General features: G+C 46.7%; 1 pseudogene; it reads left to right on the forward strand.

The window, feature by feature from the left end:
• Window positions 1-11898: 11898 nt before the first annotated feature.
• On the forward strand, window positions 11899-12015 carry LOC149443326 (U2 spliceosomal RNA; annotated as a pseudogene).
• Window positions 12016-12274: the final 259 nt, after the last annotated feature.

Consider the following 12274-nt stretch of genomic DNA (forward strand, 5'->3'; position numbering starts at 1 on the left):
CTGACACAGACCAACACCCCCTCCCCCATGAAGAGAGCCTGTCATTGACCAACAACACCCAAGCCCTCCCCCCACCCAAGCCACCCAAGAGAGTCTTCCACTACCACCACCCCCCCACCCCCATGGCCAGGGATAGACACTCACCTTCACAGCTCCGGACATTCCCAGAAACAAGAGTCAGGCTCTGCATACACCATCAAGAAGCCCACAACCTCCCTCTGATCCCACCTGGTCACCATGCTGCGTGTTTCCTTTCTTTCATACCTTCTTTCGGGGGGGGCGGCGCTGCTCCCCTGAAAAATGCCGCCCTAGACAAATACCTTGTTTGCCTTGTGGTAAATACGCCCCTGACCCAAGGGTCAGATAAAGGCAAGCGAAGGTCCACACCCACGGGGATGCAGTTTGGAGACCACTTACACATTACTTAGCAAACATGAAGTTGTATATCTGGTATTAGGACCACTTTAACAGGCACTCTGACACAATGACGTCACTGTCAAACAGCAGCCAATGCATGCCGTCAGCGTATTTGTATCATGGCTCACCCACGCTGTGCCGCAGCCGATATCTGGAGTGTAGCCATCCTATCTCTTGTTCCTTTAAGTGGCTGGATTGCTCTCTTTGCCGGCCACCAATGTTCAGATATTAGTATTTATAGCTGTACCCGCGGTACGCTCCAAGACCGATTCTCTCCAGCCCCGTAATCAGAGGCACCAAGCCATAAGGACCAGCAAGGCACAATGTATATCCAATAAAAAATATATAAAAATGTAATTTCTTCAGAAATTTTGCCCAAACTGCTACATTGGTACAAATCAAAAATCCCAATAGGTGTATATTGATTGGTTGGCGAGAACAATATAGCGTCTGCAAACTATGGGATATATACTGGAATTTATTTTATTTTTTTAATACTAGTAATGGCGCTGATCATCGACTTCTCGTGGGACAGTGAGAGTGTAGCGGGCAGTCTGACTAATGCAGGTCATAGATGGGTCGAAAATCGGCCGATTTGTGCACCGTTAATGGGTTAATTGGTCGGCCGTCTTTCTGGATTTTGGCACATTTTTTTATTCGGTAAAGTTCGAAAAAAATTGGGCGATTTTGCCGATCGGACGATTTTTGCGGCAATGATGGGCAAATCGGCCGATCTTTTTACCGATAAAAAATCTGCGCATGGGCCGTGACCTGAAAGAAGAAGAAAGAAGAAGAAGAAAGAAGCAGAAGAAATGTCAATTGACAAATCACATGCCAAGTCACTCCCTATTTTCCGCAATTACATCGGTCATATCGGTGCGTTTCCGACTTGGTCAGAGCCGCACCGATTTCTAAAGTAGTACATGCATTACTTTCGGTGTGATTTGCAAAGACAGCTGTGTCAGATGTCTTGCAAATCGCACTTGAAATCGGCATCTCACCCGACTTTGAAATTGTGTGACTTCACTCTAAGTTGCATGATTTCAAAGTTGGGCTTGATGTGACCGGGGTGTAACTGTCACTGACATCTCCAGTGACACTTAGGTTCCATGCACACTGGGCATTTTAAAATCGCTGGTAACGTTAGCTGTGTGAAGTCTGAAGGGCTCTGTGTTTGACAGCAAGTGCAAGGACACTACTACCTCCCTCAATTACCGCTCCACCCAGTGCTCAGACCTAGGAGCTGCCGATGGACGTGTCTGGGTTTGGTGGTTGCCAGGAGAATGGTACTTGCCTGACTGCATTCTGCCAAGTGTAAAGTTTGGTGGGGGGGGGGATTATGGTGTGGGGTTGTTTTTCAGGGGTTGGGCTTGGCCCCCTAGTTCCAGTGAATTGAACTTTTAAGGCGTCAGCATACCAAGACATTTTGGACAAATTCATGCTCCCAACTTTGTGGGAAGAGTTTGGGGATGGCCTCTTCCTGTTCCAACATGACTTAACACCAGTGCATCAGTCCTTGAACTTGTGGGTTTTTTTTGGATTTTATTAAGGGATGATAACTTGGATGGGGATGAAGGATACATGGGATGCCCAAGGAACTGTAAAACTGAGGACAACTTGCTGGAACTATGTACGAGTAGTCAGAAGGGTTTTTTTGTCTCTTCTTGGAGAGCTAGCCAGCTTCTCCTTGTGTACCTCCTCAGACCCCAGATGAATCCTCCTCTTCACCCAGCTGCCTGAGAGAATCCCTGGCCAAGAGGTCCCAAAATCTGCCACTTTAAAATCAGCAGTCCCTGAAGGGGGCTACTCAGGCTTCCCACCAGAATGATATCTCCCCGTATCTGGCCCAGAGGGTGTGGGATTACTCGCTCAGTCTCTCCTGTAAGCTTGGTGGGTTGGTGGCTGCCTTCAGGTCTTACGCTGGGCTGGCTCCTTCCCTGCTTCCCAGGCTGTCCTCTTTCAGGGGACGATGAGGCTGAGATATCCTCCCTTCCAGCTCCCCTGCCTGTAGGTAGGCCCCTCTCCTGGACCCCCTCCCAGGCTCCATGCACCATCCTGCTCACTCCATCTTCCACCTGAACTCTTCCTCTAATGAGCAGGCTCATCACTCTTAAGGGTTGTCCTGACCCCATGCCAAGCCTCCTGCCTGGGGATTGACCAGGATCCTTTAAGAGCGTAAACCAGTTTCCTCCGCACCCCCACACCCTGAGTTCTAGAGACTTCTCCAAGTCTCTCTTCTGCAAGCTTGTGAGTTGGTGGCTGCCTTCAGGTCTTATGCTGGGTTGGCTCCTTCCATGATTCCCAGGCTGTCCTTTCTCGGGGGATGGTGAGGCTGAGAGATCCTCCCTTCCAGCTCTTCTGCCTGCAGGTTGGCCTCTCTCCTAGACCCCCTCCCAGGCTCCTCATGCCATCCTGCTCACTCCATCTTTCACCTTAACTCTCCCTCTACTGAGCAGGCTCGGTCACTCTTAAGGGCTGTCCTGACCCCATGCCAAGCCTCCTGCTTGGGAACTGGCCAGGATCCTTTCAGAGCGCAAAGCAGCTTCCTCCTCACCCCCACCTACTGAATTCTAGAGACTTCTCCAAGTGTCTCTCCTGCAAGCTTGTGGGTTGGTGGCTGCCTTCAGGCCTTACTCTGGGCTGGCTCCTTCAATGCTTCCCAGGCTGTCCTTTCTCAGGGGACAATGAGGTTGAGAGATCCTCCCTTACAGCTCCTCTGCCTGCAGGTTGGCCCCTCTCCTGGACCCCCTCCCAAACTCCACACTCCATCTTCCACCTGAACTCTCCCTCTACTGAGCAGGTTCGGTCACTCTTAAGGGCTGTCCTGACCCCATGCCAAGCCTCCTGCTTGGGGAATGGTCCGAATCCCTTGAGAATGCAGACCAACCACTCCTCATCCCACCCACTGAGTTCTAGAGACTTCTCCAGGGGGGAAGTTCCAGAGATCTGGTCTACAGAGCCTCTCAGCCCTGACCAAACTCGGCATCTAACTAAAAAAAAAATCAACTAACTCCCCCTGGCTTCCACAGGAGGGTGCTACATTTGGAACCAATGGAAGAATGGCAAAAATGCTGTGTGCCTGGCTGTGTGTGCTCTAAGCAGGGGAATAAAACTAATTTCAACAGCTGCTCTCACGAGGGGAGGGTAAAAAAAAAATCACAAATTTTTGCATGATTTCCCCCAAGCTCCGTATCTCCTTGTACCCGGGACATCTGCACATTTGTCGTATCGCACAGATTGAAATCGGCTATTTTGCATATTTGGGAAGCCTCCCTCTTCGCCTCTTCCAACAGATTGTACAAACTCTTTTGGCTGGAGTCGCAGCCACGCATGAGCTGGAAAAGCAGATTGCGAGCCGATTGGTATGGGTCAAATTTGGAGCCGAACGTCTCCGTGCGCCGTGAGTGGATCAGATCCATACCGAGATCTGGCAGATCTCCAATCACCCCATCCTGTACCGCCAAATAAATTATTGAACAACTTGGCAGCGTGGGAGGGATTTCTAGGGATAATCCCATCCTGACCTACAAAGCAGCCGGGAAGGTCAGGGCAGGAGTCGGATAAAAAGATACAAAAAAAGAAAGAAAGAAAAAGGAAGATCTTTTGTCTGGCAATCTAGTTCTTTATTACCACCCCCCCTTTCCCAATGGACTTTGGGTAATGAGCTGCTCGTCAATCACGATTAATCTCCTCCGCCTCTCTCCGAAGGCATAGCAGCCAATACAACAAGTGTCTTTCCAGGGATGCGGTCTCCATGGCAACAGTGACTGAGGGCGTTCTGCCCGGCGATGCGATACACGGGGGGATTCGCTGCTCGGCGACTCCGCGTTATTCTCGTCTCTCCTTCTTAGGTGAGATTAAAGGGCCCCTGCCCTCCGATTTCATTGTTTTCATCACGTGGATCATGCAAAAGGCGTCTTTTATTATTCCTGTTTGAAAAAAAAAAAAACCACTGAGAAGTCGCAAAAATTAAACCTTTGCGGTTTAGTCTAGGTTCACACCTGAGCGTTTTCCGCTGCGTTTTGCAGAAACACACTACAGTCCATTTAACGTGATTTCCTATGGGACACGTTCACATCTCTGCGTTTTTACCCGGTGCGTTTTATTGGAAAGGGTCAGGGACTTTTTTGAACGCAAAAAGTTGCATTTTTGTTTCTATAAATTTCAATGAAAACGCTGCAGAAAAGCAAGTATTGTGTTTTTTATGCGTTTTTGATGCATTTTGCTTTTTCTTCTCTTTGCTACGCAGATTTAAAACTCAAAACGCATAAAAAAACACTGTAAAAATGCTGCAAAAACACACTATATGCTTTTCTGCAGCATTTCCATTGAAGTCTATAGACCCAAAAATGCAACTTTTTGCATTCAAAAAAATCCCTGACTCTTTCCAAAAAACGCACTGGAAAACACAGAGGTGTGGACCAAAAATGCAACTTTTTGTGTAAAAAAGAAAAAAGTCCCTGACCCTTTCCAAAAAAATGTATAGGGGTAAAAACGCTGAATTGTGAACCCGTTCCATAGGAAATCATGTTAAATGGACTGCTGTGCGTTTCTGCAAAAAGTCAAACTCCGCAGAAAACACTAGGGTGTGAACCTAGGGTAATGGGATTTCAAATATCATGCGACTTGGGGGTCTCACAAGTCGGATAACAAGTTGCAGAAGTGTTTTTACGAAACCCCCCAGCAACAAAAGACCCTCCCCCTAGGAACAAAATACATGCTCAGCAACAATAGACCCTCCCCCTAGGAACAAAATACATGCTCAGCAACAATAGACCCCCCCCAGGAACCAATTACACCCACAGCAGCAATAGACCCCCCCCCCCAGGAATAAAAATTCTCCCCCAGCAACAATAGATCCTCCCCTAGGAACAAAAGACACCCCCAGCAATCATAGATCCCCACCAGCAACAAAAGACTCCAGATGACAACCATAGATCCCCAGCAGCCTGCATCAATAGACTTCTCCCTTTAACAGTGGATCTCCCCCAACAACATGAGGAACTCAGAGCACAAGATTCCCCACCAGCAACAAAAGACCCTGCTGGCAACAATGGAACCCCCAGCAGCCAGCATCAATAGACCCCTCTTTTTTACAGTGGATCCCCCAACAACTAAAGGACCTTAGAGCAAAAGATCCCCCAGCAGCAAGCATCAATAGACCCCCCTTTTACAGTGGATCTTCCCACCAACATAAAACATAAGAACCTCAGAGCAAAAGATCCCCTACCAGCAACAAAAGACCCCTGCTGGCAACATTGGATCCCCCAGCAGCAAGCATCAATAGACCACCCCCCCCCTTTACAGTGGACCCTCCCACCAACATAAAACATAAGAACCTCAGAGCAAAATATCCCCCACCAGCAACAAAAGACCCCTGCTGACAACAATGGTTCCCCCATCCTGCAGCATCAATAGACCCCTCCCTTTTACAGTGGAACCCCCCAACAACTAAAGGACCTAAAAGTAAAAGATCCCCCAGCAGAAAGCATCAGTAGACCCCCTCTTTACACTGGATCCTCCCACCAACATAAGAACCTCAGAGTAAAAGATCCTCCATAAGCAACAAAAGACCCCAGCTGGCAACAATGACTACCCCAGCAGTCAGCATCAATAGACCCCTCCCTTTTACAGTGGATCCCCCCAATAACTAAAGGACCTTAGAGCAAAAGATCCCCCAGCAGCCAGCATCAATAGACCCCCTCCCGTTTTACAGTGGATCCTCCCAACAACTAAAGGACCTTAGAGCAAAAGATCCCCCAGCAGCCAGCATCAATAGACCCCTCTCTTTTACAGTGGATCCCCCCAACAACTAAAAGGACCTTAAAGCAAAAGATCCCCCAGCAGCCAGCATTAATAGACCCTCCCTTTACAGTGGATCCTCCCACCAACATAAGAACCTCAGAGCAAAAGATCCCCCACCAGCAACAAAAGACCCCTGCTGGCAACAATGGATCCCCCAGCAGCCAGCATCAGTAGACCCCTCCCTTTTAGAGTGGATCCCCTCAACAACTAAAGGACCTTAGAGCAAAAGATTGCCCAGCAGCCAGCATCAGTAGACCCCTCCCTTTTAGGGTGGATCCCCTCAACAACTAAAGGACCTTAGAGCAAAAGATCGCCAAGCAGCCAGCATCAATAAACCCCCCCCCCCCTTTATAGTGGATCTTCCTACCAACATAAAACATAAGAACCTCAGAGCAAAAGATCCCCCATAAATTGCCATAAGATGCCACCAGCAGCAATATTAAAGACAGGATCGGTGTCACAGATGGACTGTATCTGTGGCTGGCAGTGGCCGGGTGACAGTTGCAGTGAGTGGAGGATGATGGATCCACACTCTGGCAGATCCCAGGCTGGAATTCCCCAGGCAATGGGGGGCGATAAAATGCTGGGACAGCAGGCAGCAGAATGGAGCGATCTCACACAGTGACAGATCCGACACAACACAGCACCACCGACACTGACACAGATCAGCAGGCACTAGAAGAGCAGGTTGTGGGATTGTGATGATGTCATCACTTACTGACACATTGCACATGGGATGGATGGCCGGCCGGGTCACACTCACACAGACATGAGACATCAGAGTCAGACATTACCTTCCTCTGTAGGAGCAGCTCCACCTCCGCTTATGAATGGGGAGAGAACTCTGCGCTGATCAGCAGAAGCCAGCTAGCTTGCAGTAAGGGACTGAGTCTGAGAGGAATACTGGAAGGAGCCGCAGCTCAGCTGCTACATTGGCCACAGACACCCAGTATCTTCCTCTGTCCTGTCTTCCTCTCCCTCTGCCACCCTCCTCTCAGCTGAAGGATCGTTCATGACATTGTGGCGTCCTACACAGAGAGAGTGCCGGCCTGTGCTGCTCCCAGGTGCCCCTAGGTGACAGTGCACCATAGGCGGCCACCTAGTTTGCCTAGCTGAAACACCAGCCCTGGTCCTTTGCAGTGCCCTGCTATCATCCTTTCTTCTCCAGGTTCCCGACTCTGTTCTTTATGATGGGATTATGTAACTAAAACAGGGTGGCTCCAGAACCTTCACACCTTCTGTTCTCAGACAATCAACATCTGTCTTGACACATTCCATGGTGATTGGATTAAGAGCTTGCCGACTCACTGCACTACATGTACTGCTGAAGGTCGGCTCGTACAGACACCAAATTGTACCTGTATGTCGCGGCTTTCTTCTGAGTTCGCGCTTCTGGAAACGTGTGCTGCCATTCGCTATAGCACAAGCCGATCGGCGGGTCCTGACCAACGATTTATGACATGAACCAACTGATCGGCTGATGACAGAAGAGAGCCCTGTGTTGGTAAACAACACAGGGCTCTCTACAGACAGCTGCCATGTACCCGTTTTTTATTTTGTCTCCTGGTCAAAATCAGCACACATTACACATAACAAACATTGTTAGGCACACAGTTAACCCCTTGACTGTCCCTAAATGTTAACCCCTTCCCATCCAGTTTCATTAGAACAGTGACAGTGTATTTTATTAGCACTGATCACTGTATTAGTGTCACTGGTGATGTCAGTGTCCCCCGAGCATCAGTTAGTGTCAGATTGTCCTCCGCACTATTACCGTCCCGCTATAAGTAGCTGATCGCCACCATTACTAGTATAAAATAAATAAATAAAAATCCAGTATCCAAACCATAGTTTGTAGACACTTTAACTTTCACACAAACCAATCAATATACACCTTTTGAGATTTTTTTTTTTACCAAAGACATGTAGCAGAATACATTTTGGTCTAAATTAATGAATTCATTTGATTTTTTTACCTTTTTTTTATTGTATATGTTTTATACCACAAAGTAGAAAATATTTGGGGTTTTTTCCGTCTTTTTTCATTTATATCACAAATAACTGGTGCTTAAATACCACCAAAAGAAAGCTCTATTTGTGTGAAATAATTATATAAACTTAATTTGGATACAGTGTTGCATGACCGTGTAATTACCAGTTAATGTAGAGCAGTGCCAAATAGCAAAAAATGGTCATGCAGGGGGTAAATCCTTCTTGAGCTCATGTGGAAAAGGTCTTGGTGCTCCCTGGGTGGATATCAATTCTGAAGTACACTATATTGCCAAAAGTATTGGTTGGCCTGCCTTTCCACACACATTAACTATAATGGCTTCCCAGTCTTAGTCCGTAGGGTTCAATATTGAGTTGGCCCCGCCTTTTGCAGCTATAACAGATTCAACTCTTCTGGGAAGGCCGTCCACAAGGTTTAGGATGGTGTCTATGGGAAGGTTGGACCATCCTTCCAGAAGCACATTTGTGGGGTCAGGTACTGATGTCGGGGGAGGAGGCCTGACTCACAGTCTCCATTCTAATTCATCCCAAAGGTGTTCTATTGGGTTGAGGTCAGGACTCTGCAGGCCAGTCAAGTTCCTCCACCACAAACTGGCTCATCCATGTCTTTATGGACCTTGCTTTATGCACTGGTGTGCAGTCATGTTTGAACAGGAAGGGGCTATCCCCAAACTCTTCCCACAAAGTTGGGAGCATGAAATTGTCCAAAATGTCTTGGTATGCTGATGCCTTAAGAGTTCCCTTCACTAGAACTAGGAGGCCAAGTCCAACCCCTGAAAAACAACCCCACACCATAATCCCCCCTCCACCAAACTTTACACTTGGCACAATGCAGTCAAGAAAGTACCATTCTCCTGGCAACCGCTAAACCCAGACATGTCCATCGGATTGCCAGACAGAGAAGCATGATTGGTCACTCCAGAGAACACATCTCCACTGCTCTAGAGTCCAGTGGTGGCGTGCTTTACACCACGGCATCCGATGCTTTGCATTGCACTTGGTGATGTAAGGCTTGGATGCAGCTGCTCGGCCATGGAAACCCATTCCATGAAGCTCTCTACACACGGTTGTTGTGCTAATCTGAAGGCCACACCAAGTTTGGAGGTCTTTAGCTATTGACTCTGCAGACAGTTGGTGACTTCTGTGCACTGTGTGCTTCAGCATGCACTGACCCCGCTCTGTCATGTGACGTGGCCTACCACTTGGTGGCTGAGTGGCTGTTGTTCCCAATTGCTTCCACTTAGTTATAATCCCACTAACAGTTGAGCGTGGAATATTTAGTAGCCAGGAAATGTCACGGATGGACTTATTACACAGGTGACAACCTATCACGGGACCACGCTTGGAGTCACTGAGCTCCTGAGAGCGACCCATTCTTTCACCAATGTTTGTAGAAGCAGTCTGCATGCCTAGGGGCTTGATTTTATACACCTGTGGCCATGGAGGTGACCAGGTTGCCATATTGCATTTTACAGAAGACAGTTCTGCGGATTGAAAAGGAAAGGTAATTTTTAATTACATTCAATTACTATATGTCTTGTGTTGCAATTGTATACGCCATGTTGTTATTTTTTTGCTAATTTTTACCCTTTAACTATTGCTAGATATTCACCTGGAAAAATGGAACCCATCATAGACACTGAGAATATATACAGTGCAAAAATCAAGTTGAACGCCATGAAATCAAGTTGAACTCATCAATATTCTGACTACTGTTCACCATTGTTACCTCTACCCTGAACTCCTGCAATAAGGCATATAGTCCTATTAGCAGCTCAATAATAAAAATACCAACAACAACAAAAATCAAATATTAGGTCTTCTAATATTAATGGTACTCTGCATATCTCCAAGTTCCTATTTAAAGGTCACAGACACAAAGAAACATAAATATTTTGTCCTCTGTGACAGCTCAACAAATGGGAGTATTCCAGAATGGATTGCAGTACTAGCATGACAGCACCACCTCCTGGACAAAGCTAGGCAGTGCAGGTAAATAAAAGGGGGGGGGGGGGACTGCCATTGTGCTGACCTTCTCCTAATAAAAGCCTGGCTGTTTCTGCTCTACATTTATGTCAGTGACCAGGCAGAAGGACACAGACAGTGAAATAAATCCAAATAGGAATATTGATTTCTAAGAATATTGCAATTGTTGGATCAGCATAACAGCCACAACTACCCACATGGAAGAAAAATATATTTTAAATATATTTTAAAAATATTCTTCCCAAATATATTGCCATATATTTGCTACAATTTTGGCCATATTCAATATATTTAAAAATATATTTCAATAAATAAATATATATATATATATATATATATATATATATATATACACACTGCATGTTGAAATGCATTTTTATTACAAAATATATAAAAAATATTTTTAAAAATACATTTCAAATATAAAAAAAATTCTGAAGAATATATTTAAAAATATATATATTTTAAATATATTCTTCAGATTTTCTTAACATATAAAAAATTTTAATATACAGTTTTACATATATTTGTACATGCATTCCAAAGATTTATATTTGTATTTTGAAAGTCATACAGTATATTTGAAATGTATTTTTAAAATATTTTTCATATATTTTGTAATAAAAACGCATTTCAATATGCAGTATATATATATATATATATATATATATATATATACACACATACTCTGAAGGGGACACGTAATGTAGTGGGGCACTCTGATGGGGACACCTAATATAAGGGGGCACTCTATTGGGACACCTAATGTAAGGGGCACTCTGATGGGGACACCTAATGTTTGGGGCATTCTATTGGGGACACCTAATGTAAGGGGCACTCTGATGGGGACACCTAATGTAAGGGGGCACTCTGATGGGGACACCTAATGTAAGGGGGCACTCTGATGGGGACACCTAATGTAAGGGGGCACTCTGATGGGGACAACTAATGAAAGGGGCACTCTGATGGGGACAACTAATGAAAGGGGCACTCTGATGGGGATAACTGATCACATGTAAGAGGACACTCTAATGAGGACAATTGATATAAAAGGGTACTCTGATAGGGACCCTGATGTAAGGGAGCACTCTGATGGGGACACCTGATGTAAGGGGATGCTCTGATTAGGGACACCTGATGTAAGGGGGTACTCTGATAGGGACCCTGATATAAGGGAGCACTCTGATTGGGACTCTGATGTAAGGGGGCACTCTGATGGGGACTCTGATTTAAGGGAGCACTCTGATGGGGACTCTGATGTAAGGGGGCACTCTGATGGGGACCCTGATGTAAGGGGGCACTCTGATAGGGACCCTGATATAAGGGGGCACTCTGATGGGGACCCTGATGTAAGGGGGCACTCTGATGGGGACCCTGATATAAGAAGGAAATCTGATGGGGACCCTGCTGTAAGGGGGCACTCTGATGGGGACCTTGATATAACAAGGAATTCTGATGAGGACCCTGATGTAAGGGGGCACTCTGATGGGGGCCCTGATGTAAGGGGGAACCCTGATGGGGACCTGGTGTAAAGCAGCACTCTGATAGGAACTCCTGATATAAGGGGGCACAAGTTCTTTTTAATCTCCCTAATCTGACCCTGGTGCAGAGTGAGCGACCCCCTATGGTCAGTACGCAGTAAACTGGAAGATTGTGGCGATTACTGTAGTAGCACCAACTACAGCATTCTCAGCCTTTTGGCTAAGATCAAGTGTAGTATCTGTTCTTATCAATGTCCAGTGGGGGTGCTCCCGGCCATTCTAGCTTTGCGGAGATGGCTGTTGTATAGTACCCTCACTGGTATGATGGGGGTCTGGACGGCTAGTACCGGGGGGACAGAAAGCGTGGTGCCCACGAGTAGCTGGGGCCCGTGAGTAATTCCCCCGAGGAGACCGGAAGGACCCAGTACCTCCTGATTTGGACGGATCTACCTTGTCTGGCCAGGGGCTAGGAAGGCAGAAAGTCCGCAAACTCAGTGCCCCCTGAGTAGACGCCCTCAGGGGTGCCACTAGTAACACCTGGGTGATGGACCCCACTGTGTGAAGATGGCACAAGG

This window comes from Staurois parvus, unplaced genomic scaffold, assembly GCF_062004578.1.
Source record: "Staurois parvus isolate SC_StPar_1 unplaced genomic scaffold, SC_StPar_1.0 ptg000860l, whole genome shotgun sequence".
Taxonomy (NCBI): domain Eukaryota; kingdom Metazoa; phylum Chordata; class Amphibia; order Anura; family Ranidae; genus Staurois; species Staurois parvus.